At 33.5% G+C, this 14,939-nt stretch overlaps 1 long non-coding RNA gene across 1 annotated transcript in view; it reads left to right on the top strand.

Annotated features, from left to right (window-relative positions):
• The first annotated feature begins 2,804 nt into the window (after window positions 1-2,804).
• LOC137856145 (uncharacterized) overlaps window positions 2,805-14,939 on the top strand; it is an 87,518-nt gene continuing 75,383 nt past the window's right edge. The window contains exons 1-2 of the long non-coding RNA XR_011096224.1: window positions 2,805-2,950; window positions 8,750-8,777. This is a non-coding gene — a long non-coding RNA (uncharacterized lncRNA). The remainder of the gene's footprint in view (window positions 2,951-8,749; window positions 8,778-14,939) is intronic.

The raw sequence follows: 14,939 nt of genomic DNA on the forward strand, positions 1-14,939 counted from the left end.
GCGGTTCAACTATATGTAGTAGTTGAGTGTAGTAGGCATGTGTTAATGCTTCCCCTTATCTGCGTGACAGTTGAATAGATAGCATGAAACCTTTTCCTTTTTATATGGAACTAATAAAATACCAACAAAAAGGCAAATATATGCATTTGGTAGTGAAGCAGTATAATGCTGCATCAGCATTATTAGTCTTATTTCAAAAGCTAGAACAAAGGAAACAATCCCAAATAAAACACTTTTAATATCCAATCAGTTTTACATGATGCTAATAGAAGCAGAAGAACAAGCAAACCACAAATTCTGCAGCTTTATATATTAGGAAGCCAACAATTGGATAGTAAGGCAAGTCCACAAATGTATCAAAAAGAACAAAAAAAAAAAAAAAAAAAGAAAAAAAAAGGAGGAAAGCAAAATAAAACAAAACAAAATATTACCACAAGTAGTCTGATGCATAAAGACAAAGTTTCCAGCAATTTGACATGATGATACATGGGCTGATAGATAGTGAAAACTCAAAGATATTTGTGAGTGTGTTCCTCTGCTGTCAGACTAAAAGGATGAAATTCAGGTGTCTTTTGGGGCTCACTTTAACGTGTATGATACCTGTACTTCTATTTAGTTGCTTTTTTCCACATATTATTTACCTATATTGAATATCAGACAAATTTGACTAGCTACTTAAATGATGTAATTAAATATTTATTGGCTGAACAGTTTATATTTAGAGTTTCAAGCAATTTGTATTGCTATTACTATCAAGGAGGTCCCTGCTGTGAGGCTACTATGACATTTTTTTTTTTTTCCATCTGCTTCATGGTAAATTGTCTGGGATAAAATCTTCACCCTACTGACATCTATCTATTAAATATACTTTATTTGGAGGATAGGGCTAAGGTTTTTCTTCTTTTTTCATCTGATAATTCTTTTTGTTTTTTGATGTTCGATATTTAAGAATCCTTATAGCACTGTGTACTTAGCATGAAAAGGTCTTGCTGTGGTTACTTTTGTTGAAGAGAAGAAACTCCTGAATAAGACTGGTTTTTATCTACGACTGTAATTCTTCATTGGTGTTTGTCACAAGCAGTCTGAATGCACCATCCTAATAACACAGCTCAGACAATATAATGATTATGTATAATTATGTGTTTTTGTATAAGGTTAGAGGCTGTTGAAACAAAACACTTTTTTAGCAGAGCTATTTGCACCTTTCTTCTGTTAGAATAGTTAAGGATCGTTCCCATCAATCATTAATCAACTTCAGTTTTCAGAGCCTTAAGCACTCCTCCTGCTATCCGTGGCATCACCTAGTATCTTGTTATAAGATGTCTTAGGGCTAATGTCTCAAGCAAGAAAATTTTCAACAGCAAATACAAGCCAAAAAGACTTAAAAGCAATAAAATAAAAGGTTTAATTCTTTGAAGAAAGTTTAAACATAGTCATTCAGGAAAGAATAGAGTAATTAGAAAAAGCGTATATACATATACGTGTATATAAACTTTGTGTTTGTCACTTTGAGTGACACATAAAAGAAATTATACAGACTTTTTCACCTCTTTTTTGCCCTTTTTCTTCCTTTCTTTTCTATTTTCTATTTTTTTTTTTCAAACTAACATTTTAACTAACATTAAATCAATTAATAAGAATGTGAAAGTAATTGTTCTCTCTCTGAGTACCCAAGCACCAATTCATGCACACAAGACTTGGCTGTCAATCAGCACGACTAACACACTAATGGATATCATGTCTAATCTTCATGCACTACAGCTAGGTCAAGTGCTTGGGCACAAATTGATGGTTAGGCTAGTGCTGGATTTCCAGTCCACAACTGATGTCTTAATTCCTTATTCAGACTGTGTCTGAAAGATAATTACTCTTTCACATGTCAGCTCATTCCAAAGCTGTCCTGAATTCTGAGACAGGAGCAAACAGACAGAGAAAAAGGAGGGGGGCTTGGGAGATGCCATGGCTACTCTGAAAATGCGAAGGTGCTGAGCTGAAATTGGGTATCCACAATGGAAAATATATGAACAGAGAATAATTAAGGATGGCATTTTGGGGTTACAACTGTGGAGTGTCTGTTCTAAAAAAATAAAATTAAATTAAAGCTGAAAGAAACAGCTGCACATTAAGCCCTATTTAATATTGATGCTAACTGAAGTATGGATTTGAGTGAACTTCTTCCTCAAGGTTTTTGCCTTGTATCACTGCCTTATTGTATAATAAAAAGGATTTCTCATTAGACAAGTACAGAGATCACTCATATATACTTCACAGTATTTGAAAAGGATTTTTTCCATTTATAGGCCTCTTTTGGTGATGCCAAAAATTCAGAAGGACTTTGCCAAAAATGAAAGTATAGTCCCTATGAGGGAAAAATCCATAGTGTATAAGTGGGAAAATGAATCTATATAGTTTACTTTTGAAGTATTATGTATAAGTAAAGAATTACGTTAAAAATGCTTTTAAGTCAAAGCTGTTTTCTCAGGCATATTGATTTATTCCACATATATTAGCTTGCTTATTGAGACACTGTTCTATTTCAATTATTCAATTAGTAATATACATAGGTGGTGAGGAAAGCAGTCCTGGCAGCTTTTCTTATTGGAAATCTGGTATCCAGTTTGCTTACAAGAAATATTTTCTCCAGTAGTTACTTGGTTACTGAGGAGGGTGTATTTAAACCAGATACTGTTTATGAGAGATCTGCCCATCCTCCCCGTAAGAAACGAAACAGAAAATACCTCTTGCCAAACACTATAGTGAAGTTTCCTGATTACTGCAGCAACAGGAGAGGAAATGTTGTTTCCACTTCACTTACTTCCAGGCTTCCTGGAATATTACATTGCCTGGTGCTACTTTCTGATCATGACATAATCCTTAACTATTGTTTTTCTTTCACAAATTAATTCTGTGAGTTGCCTGCAGACAAAGCCAGTAACGCTTGATCACTAAGGTAAAAATACTATCTTCTTCAATTTTGTTTAACTATGGCTAAGATCTTACAGGTCTGTCTGGGTGAAAAAAAAGAAATTAAGGTTTGGTTCATATAGTTTTCTTTCAAGAATATAGGTGTTTTTCAATTAACCTAGAATATTAAGCAATTGAAAGAATAGTGTAGTCTATATTTTATGAATGTATTAATCATAATACGAAGGGAGACTATAAAAGCTTACACAGTTTAGTGTCCTAGAAAATCCAGGAATAGGATTAAGATATACAGACCCATGAGTCCTTTTTTGACATCTAGAAAATGGTTCATTTTCTTTTTTAATCAGTCCTATGTCTAGCAAAAACATTTTACAGCAATTTTTCTAACTGAAATATAGATATTTCCTGTTGAAATTGTTGCTGTCTGCATAACAGTTTGATTTATCATAAGGTATATTCAAGTGAGAGATACAATGAAAAAATGGTATTTTCTATGGATGTTACAGATAATTTATTGGATTTTTTAAAAGTTTTTATTTGGATTTATTGTTATTGTTGTGTTAGTTGATATTATTTATGGTTTTCCTCATATTCTTCTCATGATAGCAACACGGTTTTAGGTTTGATGTAGATTTTTGACTAGATTAATGACCTTTTTACTAGATTAGTGACCTTTATAATGATGATGAAGAAACACTTAACTATATTTACTTTAGCAGTTGTGTTTAGATTAAGGTTATATTTTTAAAGCTAGCCTCCTGATTGGCTCCACTACCCTTGCTTTGCTTATACATCTGGGAGAGGTGGTGGACAGCACAAATTAGGTACCTTTCAAAGGAAAATACAGCAGAAGTGCTTGAAGGGCAAACCCAGCACACTATGAAAGCTAATGAGAATTCAATTCATAACACCAGCCAGATCCCAAATGTGCATACTGAAATGCACATTTCTCTTACTTTTCAAGTCCAATCCAGGTGAGCTACAATTCCTGGTAATGTGACACGTTTTTTGCTGGCATGTCAAAAGTGTGTGCAGGCTAGTGTTGCCAAGTGAGAGAAGGAAAGACATCAAATATTAGAAGGTGTGTGGAAAAAAAAATAAAAAAATAATATATATATATATATTATTTTAATTTATTATTTTAATATATATTACAAATATACATCTATTCCCACACTAGCAGAAGCAACAGTATAAATGATTATTTGAAATTTAGCCTAAACAACATTGGACTAAAGTATTGGAAATCATTATGACAATGCTGTCAGTTTACACTAATGATAGGGCGGGCTGTGGATTTTTTTGTGAAAGGCAAGTAGATTTTGGACGAAAAAGGCCAAGAAATATTGTCCTCAAAAGCACATCTGGAGAAGTGTCCCATCTTTGCCTGTTTAAGTTGACTGCAGAATCACTGTGATGATTATTAAAAATGACTCTGGCTGAATTTATTGGGAGAGTGAGACAGTATCTGGATGGGAACAAGCCCTGAGTTTGATGGGAATGAGGGTTAACTGCCTGAGGGTCATAGTACATTTTAATAAAGTTGGTACACTGAAGGACAAGAAAAACAAAACAAAACAAAACTACAATAAAAAACAAACAAACAAACAAAACAACAACAACAACAAACACCAGAAGAGGCCACAGAATTTTTATAAGCTCCCATGACTGAGAAAATGAACATGGTGTTGTAGTACAGGTTCAGAACATGTGTGTCACCACATGACAACTTGTCTAGTATGTGAGAAAACTTTACTATTCATAATTGGTGAAACAGTGCAAGTTTCCTATAAAAATCAGCTTTGTAGCAAATATTTCTATCCTGGTAATGTTGATAGAAGAATATACCCAGAGAAAGAATAGAAGCTTTTCTGTAAGGCCCATAGATAAAGTTTTCTACAGTTCATAGAGGAATTGGAAATGTTTCTTATATGCTGTCTTGTCAGCAGAATCTTGCTGCCTCCTTCCTCCTTGTGCAATAGCAGCATGCTAACAATTAACGATACTTTGATTTAATTAAGTTATTGTAATTAACTAAGGTTGAAGCATTCAGTGTTACTGCATCATCAGATATGTTGTTTTAACAATTTGTTTAACAATGTTTTTGTGGCTTTGGGGGAAACTGCATTCTGATTTGTGTTTAATTTTCCACCTACAGTTAGATACATTTAAAGAATTACTGAAGCTAAGAAACAAATGAAGCAATGTAAGGGTTTTTTGTTATTATTATTATTTTTAAATTTTATTTTACTTCCTTTGATTACATAATTAAATCTTCTAGAACTGGTTCCAGATTTTTAAACATTTTATCAACATTTTATAAACCCAATAAATGGGTATGAGACAACAAGAATTCTCACTGAGATAGAGCACTCTCATGATAGTAGAGGTTGGTAGGCTAGTACCTAACAACTGTCCTATGGCAAATCCACTTATTTTAGGTAATAGATGGCATCCAGCTTCTTTCTGCCCACCTGCTAAATCACTATGTCTCAGCATACTGATATGTAGTGGAGTCTTTATGAGCATTTTCTTAACCACTTCATGGAAAATAATCTGGGTTAAAATAAAGCACCTGTTTAAATTGTGAAGACTAACCTGAATGATTTTGATGGGGAAAATCTGTAAACACGCAAGTGTAGGATGCCAGCTCCAACAGAGATAGCTGGTTGTTCAGCTAGAGAGGAATGACAATAATTGGAATGGACATTATATTTTCCTATAGAAAGTAAAAATTTAAATCTCAGAATGAAATATTTACCATGGGATTTGTCTGGTTTGGTGATATCCAAATAGTTCTTTTATTATTTGTAACATACATGTCTTATATTGTAGCTGCACATTTTATACTGTAGCTCTTACACCGTGAGAATAATTAGGCTAAGGGATCTGTTACTGAATGGAACAGGAGTATATAGCTGTGCTTTAATGAGTATTTTTCTGTACAGGAAATCCAGTACCTTTGGAAATCTATTATAAGTCTTTCTTATGTTCTTTTCCTCAAATGACCTTTTTACAGGTAGATGCATTTGAGATTAACAATGAGGTCAAATAAGTGCTAGGAGCAAAAATCCATCGGTTGTGATTCTGCCACTACTTGCAATTTGCTATGTCAAATTCAGTGAGTTATTCATCTGTGCTTGAAATAACCCATCCTTAGCACAGAGATAAGAAAACATACAACATCTAAATAATGGAAATATTCTGATATGTAATTAATTGTTTGTGCAGTTCTTTCAAGAGAAAAATTGCTTTTGTATTTGTGCTCCAAGAGCCTATCCTGACCTAGAATTATGCAGACACACTTGGAAGATTACTTTCAAGGTACATCAAATTATAATTAAAATAAGATATTCCTTTTCAAAAAAAAAATTAAGGTTATGACTATTTTTAGATATAGACAAGTTACAATCAATAATATTCATTGTTTCTCTTATTTCAAAATGAATTGTGATTAGCTATTTATATTCAGAAATATTTATGAATTAAAAGACGAAAAAAAAAGTCCTTGACAGCGATATGATCAAATTATATTCTAAAAGACTTCATTAACCTCTCTGGAATTATAAACACAATGTATAAACATCAGAAAGAAGTTTCTTTTTTTTTTTTTTTCTTTTTTTTTTTTTCTTTTTTTTCTTTTTTCTTCTTTTTCTTTTCAAAAAAACATTACTGAACAGTGACTGAAGAGTCTTCTGTATAGTTGAATACACTGTGCTATGATTACTAAATATTTCAAGCATAACCAGTTAATCTGTCATTACATTTATCTTTCAAAATCCTTTCCTGAGAAAGAGGTGTCAGCAAGTTTATTAGAACATTATCCTCATTTAATAATTCAAAAAGTCAGTAGTTATGTATGTTTCAGATTTCCTTCCTCTCTCTGCATTTTAGTATACTTACAAATTTGTGTGAGGAAACCTGTGGCTTTTATCTCCCAAGATCAGGTGTGGAATGAGAAGTTTTTAGTTCTTCCTGGTAACCTGCCAGGTATTTAGGAAAACAGAAACTATGAGCAGCTCTTCTACAGTCTGGTAGCAGTAGAAGTTGATGACATTCTAGTTACTGGTACCTCGATATTGTGAAGAATGGTAATATTTAGAGGACTTATATTCTGTGATACATACAAATTAAAATTATGTGTGTTTATTATTTCTGGAACACATTTCCAGCTTTTGTTTTGTTGATACTTTCATCCAGCTTTAAATTGCAATCTATATTAATTACTTCTAATGGAGTTTCACTTCACACCATGAAAAACTGGATTCTCAATATGTAACTAGAATTAAAATAAGATATATATTTTTGCAATAAGTGGAAAATAACATTTCCATAAACAGTTAGATTGAAGCAGGGATACATCATTTAAATTCAAATTCATTATTTTGTTTACAAATTATAAACCTGCCATTAGAAGTCTTCCTTTCTGTGCTTTTTGTTGAAAAATTAAAACATATTTTTCTCTGAAGACTACAGATCCTTGTCCTGCAGGTTCTTATTTAGCCTGAACATCTTTAAGTTTTGAGACTGGGGCTATGTGTGCTTTGCAGACTGTCTTGAGAATAAACTAACTTTTAGGGTTAAGCACAAACATACTCTTTTCCAAAAGTTTCAGAGGAGGTCACATTTGTCCTTGGAAGCCTCTGATTGAACTGGGTATATTGTAAAGAATATTCCTGGAATCTAATGGGCATTGGTCTTCAGGAAAAGGAATCTCTCCGGCATCACCATTCTAAGAAAAAATAAAGTGTATAAGGTGATAGCAGGTATCAATATAATTATACACCATTTCTTTAGCTCAGTACATAGCTGTCTTTCATAACTTCTATTGTAGCACGCTTTTATGTTTATATATACACATACATATATATAGTTTATCTTTGCCATGCATATAAATAACATGTATGAAAACACCTGACATTCTGTGTAGTGAAGGGAAATATTACATAAACATATTAGCCAGTCATAGTGCTGAGTGCTGTAATTCACTAAGCAATGCAAGTAAAACACTTTTCACAGAGCTCATATTTCATATACTTTAGTAATTCATTTGGAAACCCAAGCTGTATCCATTCAAAACTTCAAAATGTTTCAGAAAGCTCTTATACAAAATGCTCTGTACTCTTAGGAACATTGATCTCTGGTCCTAATCTTAAACTTCAGTTCCTTCTGTTTCTGGTTATTGTCCATGAGAACGGTACTATACCGGAAGGAGATAATCTCTGAATTATTGTCAGTACACTCCGTCTTGTGAAACTGATTGTAATGTCTTGGGCTGTATGATATTAACTATGAATGGTTGCCTTTTGCTACATCCATCACTGATTTATGTTAATCTAATTCATTTTTTTGCACAGCAGAGTATTTTAAGATATTCCCTTATGATGAGATAGAATATATAAAGTATACTCTACCATTGTTGGTCTCCTGAAAGCCTTTTCAGTGATAAATTGAACATTATATCATATCTCAGTAGAGCTAATCTCAGCTTTGCAATCACCAGTGCTTCAGTTTATCATTTGTCTATTTTGTACTATAGTGATTTAGGTCCTAGGACATTCTTCCATTCTTCGTTAAGAGTGTACAGAGCATGATTCAACTGAAGAGTCTCCTACATGCTTATTTTGAGACCTTATAATTTCAAACTGGCAAGTTCTCTAGGTTTGCTGCATGTTTTCTAACCCTGCTCCCTCCAATTTATACTCCATTTAGAATACAACTATTTAATGGAAAATAAATAATAATAATAAAAAAGTAAAGGGACTTTTAATAACTATTTGCTAGCTATAAGATTAAATTTAATTGAAATGTGTTATTCTTCTAGGACAACAATCTGAAACAGTTTGGAAATGGTGAGTAATGCATTCTTTTTTCCTGACTGATTTGAATCCTGAGCTTTGAAGTGCAAATCTGATTTTATAGTTGTGGTAGAGGCAAAATCATGCGGTTTAAAGTTGTTCATTTTATTTTTGGAACACTTTTATGATGACCCAGCATAATGATTGTATTTGGATTTAGTACAACAGTGTGAATCAAGCTGGGCTCTTGGGCCAGTAATGAAATGTGTTCCCTCTTCAACAGTGCTTGATGTTCATTTCTGCCATCCTTGTAGTTTGGCAGCTGTCTCTGGACTAAAAGTCCTTAGGCAGTGGTTATATGGAGAATGAGTTTATTGCTGTAGGCTTGTGAAAAATAGAGGGAAAGGTATAAGGTACATTTGAGGGTGCTTGTCCCTCTAAAAGATTTTCCTTAATGTTTAGGAGAAGGAAACTTGTCTATTATTATATGGCTAGAAGGACAGTTCTCCCTTCATCTCTGGGATGAATGGGTTGGTCACATCAGCACTGGTTTGCAAGGAACGAGTGGCACAAGAGCACAAATGTAAGAAAAAAACATAAAATTATTCTCAGAAAATATTTTCAGGTTTATTAGTACATATATCAGACCAGGTTTACATTAGCGTATTCTTGAATCATGTGTCATTTTTGCCTGTCTGAACCGTGAACGAGGTTCAAGGTTCATTGGTGCTGCCAGTTAATCCTTACGGTTCTTCTTAAAGCAGCAACCAGAATCCACAGTCATCATCAAATTAAACATGGACATTCACTTCATCAGAGGGTTTGTATTTACTTTTGATATCAAGACAACAATGATCACTGGCCTATGATGCCTATACAGACTCTGGCAGAGGCTGTAAAGGTCAGTGGAATACAGTGACTGGAACAAAAAAGAATATGCAACAGAAAGCATTTGTAGCTTTACTCTAAGGATGAGCAGATAGTAAAATATTGTCATTTTCTTCCTTGTTACCATTGTTATGTGGAAAATGTAGGACTCATTCTCTCCTGCTTAAATATACAGCTAGGTTCAATTGAGCAACAAAGTGCTCAATATGAAATTGTCCAATTTCAGTCATTGCAAATGGAGGATTCTGCTGTCCATATGCATTGTAAAGAGGACTGTCCTTTAGGATATGTGAGCAGAAACCAGTAGCTGTAGCAGTTTTGTTTGTTATCAGTTGCTGCTGGGTAGCAGTCAAAAGAGACTAGCATGCCAAAATGGATGTATTCTGCACTAATCTTGATTTTTTCACACTTTGGGCATTTCAGAACACTTCTTCAAATGCCATGAAAATTGGATTTTGCTGTTGCACTAAAGTGAACTCAGTAGTGCAGCTGCTGAGGGAGAAAATATATACTTTATATTTGCTCTGAAGTTAATGATAACTGATATTTCCAAACGACTGTCTGTCAGCATTGAAAAAGCAGAATGACATATGTACCAGTCTCCTTACCTTCTGGTTATTGTATCTGCAGTTAGGAACTTCTCTACACTAGATGTTGTCCCCTGGGAAAATTGGACCTGAAAAGTTTCTCATTCCACATCAGGAAATCAACAAATTTTTTCACTGTACCTTTTCCTCCTCTCTCACCCTCAAAAAATGACAACAAAACAAAGCAACACCACCAACAACACCAGAAACAAACAACAGTAAAACAAAACCAAACCAAACCAAAACAAAAAACAGATGAAGCTCAGAAAGAAGAAAGAGAAAGCTCCTTTCCTATGTTTTTGCTGGGCTACTTCTTTTCTCACCCTCCAGTTAAGTTGTAAAGTAGAAAACAGTGGGTTAACAAAAATTAGTTTAGGAGTTCCTACCCATGAAATTCATCATAATATGGCTTAGATCTATTTTTATATATATATCATAGTGATGCTGCCTGCTCAGTTGATGTGGTGGTACAATTATTCTCTTCTGTTTGTCTGTGCCAAGAGCTTGTTGCAGAAAGTAGGCCACCCAAAGTACTCTAGGATGATGCCATCCTCTGCCTCTTTGTACCAGTTCTGCTCATGGGAAGATAACTACAGGGCCTGTTTCAGAAATATCTGTCCCCTTTCAAATCACAGCTGTACCTGTCATCATTTTGACAGAAAAGGTGAAATATTTATCATATGGAAACACACAATTGGTGTTGGTTACAAGATAAGAATACCATTGAAAATATGCTTATGAATGTTATATTATACTAGTAAACCTTCACATTACACAACTTACAAGTATCCTTTCTAAGGGAATATACCTTATTTTATTAGATTCCTCACACTGCTCCAAATATGCTCAATATGCTCTTTATTTTATTTATTTTATTTTTTTTAATTTTTTATTTTTCCCTCTCTCCCTGGTTTTCCTGTGGAGGCACATCTGAGTATTTAATATTCATATTATATAAAAATCTTCTCTTCCCAGGTTTCTTTACTTTTCTGATGGAATTTTTGAGTTCTAAGGCTGTCTACACAGTTATTGTTGAATATATATGACTAGGCCTCAGATGCTTAGCAAATTCCCTTAGAAATTGGTCCAGGTACATTTGTGTGTAATTACAATCCTGTGTTCCAGTTATGAAATAAGCTGACATAATAAAATGAATGAGTGAAGGTCCATCACATTTTACTAGAATGTTAAACACATTAATAACGATAATTTATAGTACAGCATAACTAATGCTTAGCATAGATTGCCATCTAAAGCCTTTACAAAGTAGCATGGTAACCACCATTAACAACCAGTATGCTTCAGCCTGTACTTGATGTTTAGAGGTGGTAAACCTGCAATTTTGCATCAACATCAGTATTTGTTTTTGTCTATGTTCCTGTTACTTGAAACTTTGCCTTGCACATTTTTCTGTTCTTTGCCTTGCAAACGGGTAGGTTAAAAAAAAAACAACACCTATTCAGTTTCTTATAATTATTCAGATTGAAATATCATGAAGGCATTAAATTCTGACACTTGTTTAGTTAACTATGTGAACAATGAAAATGCAGTGCTTAATGTAGAAAATAAATGATTTTTTTTTTCCTTCAGTTTTTGTACCAGGCCATTGCATCTTACTGTAAAACAGACAAACTATAAAAGCTATTGGATCATATAATTATAGTTTAAATAAAATAGGGGAAAAAAGCTGAACGTATTTAAATACCCTTTTTCAGATGAATAGCTCAGCAATGTACACTATGTAGGCAGTAGCTGTGCTGAATGCAGAAAATTCTGAGTTCTGTGTAGTGCTAAAACAAACGATTCAAGTAACAATGGAGATGAAAGCTCTTTCAGAAGTACATTACATAATCCAATAAATCCAGATATAACACTCTTAACTATGAGTACATCTTAATTTCAATTAAATTCTAAATTCTGTTGCACAGAATTTAGAGATGTATGTCCAGAGATGTATTTAGTATCTGATTCTAACATATCTGACTAGTGAAGCTGGACGTGAATTCTTAACAAATTATTTCATTTCTTTTTCTTTTTAATTGGAAAAAAAACACCAAGCAGTCAAGAGGCTTCATTCATCCTGCATTTTAGAAAGCTTGGTGAAAAGACTGGAAAAGCAGGGATGCTATAGAATCATAGAATCATAGAATATCCTGAGTTGGAAGGGACCCTTAAGGATCATCAAGTCCAACTCTTGACACCGCACAGGTCTACCCAAAAGTTCAGACCATGTGACTAAGTGCACAGTCCAATCTCTTCTTAAATTCAGACAGGCTTGGTGCAGTGACCACTTCCCTGGGGAGCCTGTTCCAGTGTGCAATATATATTTACTATACTGTTAGAAAGCATTGACACAAGTATTTGTAGTTGAGTTAGAATTGGCTATAACCTCGGAAATCTTTCAGGAGCCCAGTGGATTCTTCCTTCAGCTTCTACTGCAGCTGATAAATTTGAGTAAAAAGATTCTACCTGATTCTGCAAAAACAGGATCATGTCACTACTGCAATCCTGTAGATAACACTAGTCTCTTGAATTAATCATTTTAAGACCAGGATGTGCTAGATATTATTCCAATAATGTAACTTCAATAATGTAACTCAAACAATAAATTTTATTTATTGCTTGGTACTGGTTATTATCCAGAATGCTGGGGGGATGTGCAGGGAGCAACTTGCTAAATGCATATTTGTGCTGCAGGAAAGGGTAAACAGGTTGGGAGTGGTACATGTAACTCAAAGAAGAAACAAATCAATAATTTAAGATAAGGAAGTTTAAGTTATCAGGAATGGTGAGTAAATTATATAGTACATAACCATTTAGTAGTCAAACCTGACAGAAATAACAGAAAAGCTGGCAGCTGTCTTAAGAAACCTGTTTCTAATGACCACTTTGCAGTCACATAGACTGTGTAAAATAATAGCTATATTTGCATTAACCTTTAGTTGCTGGAACCATGTTGCAGTAAATATTTTTCCATAACCAGGTAGTTTATGTTTTAGAGCTTTTAAGAGTCTTATACTACAGAACACAAAGTAGTGTTAAAAAAAGGAAAAGTTTATGTATCAACTTGTGTATGTTATGTTCTTAATGGAGAATAAACTTTCTGATTTGAATGCTGTTTATTCAGTAAAATGTTGATTTTTCTAAAATGTTTGATTTTTCTTTGAGCCTTGAAAATATTTTAGAGCACAAACTGAAAAAAAAATGTATTCAAAGTATTATCCATTTCCAGTTTTACTCTACTCTTTCCATTATTCACATCAAATATATTAAATTTTATCATCAAGGACCTGTTTAATTATACACTCAGAAAGAACTTTGGAAACTGTAATTCCCTCTGTACTGTAGTTCTCCCTATATATGTGGCAAGTTAATTTCCGTAGTACATTCTTTTTCCTGACAGCCAGCTTTTTTTTTTTTTTTTTTTTTTTTTTTTTTTGAGAAATAGTTATATAAACAGAGAAAATATTAAGAAAGCAGTTGAACTTTGAGAGGAAACCTAGTTAAGGCTTAGTTTTTGCCTAACTGTGGTACTCTTGACAGTTAGATGAAACAGTGAATGAGGCTTCTCAAAAATATCTGTGACTGAGGCTAAATCCTGATTTTATGGACTTGGACACAAAACATGATAATTTAATGCCCAGGGAAATATGCACTTCATACTTTTCCAGAATGTTCTTGTAAAATTCACTGGACGTGGAAATGAACTTATCTATTGGTTATTTTATATTTCACTTGATACTTACTTCCTAGAAGATTTCTTCTTCTGCTTTAGGTAATTATCTTCAATGTACACTGTTTGATTACCTCTTGGATTTTAGACAGCTAAAATAACTTGGTCATTTAAAAAAATAAATTGGTCACAATTACTTACATTTAACACCATTTTATTGCAGTGAAGACCAATCACCAGGCAAGACAGGCTTCTAACATGCATCTTTCTGGACATAGTTAGCTACCTCAAGATGTGGTTAATGTGCTGTAAAATTTGCAGAGAGGTTATCTGTTACATTATTTCTCATCACTCTTGAAAGAGCTGCCATAAAAGCAAATACATGGAAGGAGGACTGTCATTGTATATACCTAGTATATCAGTAAAAAATGAAACTGCATGGATATCCACGTGTATGTATTTAATCACATAAACGAAAGCAGATACTTGTGAAATTAGTCATTCTTTAGTCAACTCAGTGAACACAGGTTTTCCTTTTGAATGGAAATCACTAAAAAGCAATAAAGAATGTGCAAATCTGTTGCACTCAGCTGTCTGAGCTTCTTGGAGAGTGGGAATAAGAACAATTGTTATTACTCCAGTTGTTATACTGGCAACACAACGTTTATTTTAGCTAAGGGAAATTGACTTATGGAAAAATATTTAAGAGGGAATGTGTTCTGTATATCTTCTCTGTAACATCTGTATTTTCTCTCTACTCTTCTAGCCTTCATTTAACATGTATGAAATGTAATAAGAATTTTCTGGATTAAAAAGTATGCATAGATGAATCTGTTCCAAATATAAGATTCTAAAAGTCTTTTCTCATCTGTAAATTAAGCCGATTTCTTTTTTCCTTTTCCCAGCTCATTCTCTTTCTCTGGGATTTTATTTTCTTTCTTTATTTATTTTAAATCCTATTTTAAAATGTCTTAATCACCTTCAATTATCCTGTCCATATCTTCTTAAATCTCTGGGTAAAATATCAGTCTTTAAAGGCTGGTCTCCTACTCCTACAAGTTTCTGTAA

Source organism: Anas acuta, chromosome 4 (assembly GCF_963932015.1).
Source record: "Anas acuta chromosome 4, bAnaAcu1.1, whole genome shotgun sequence".
NCBI lineage: Eukaryota > Metazoa > Chordata > Aves > Anseriformes > Anatidae > Anas > Anas acuta.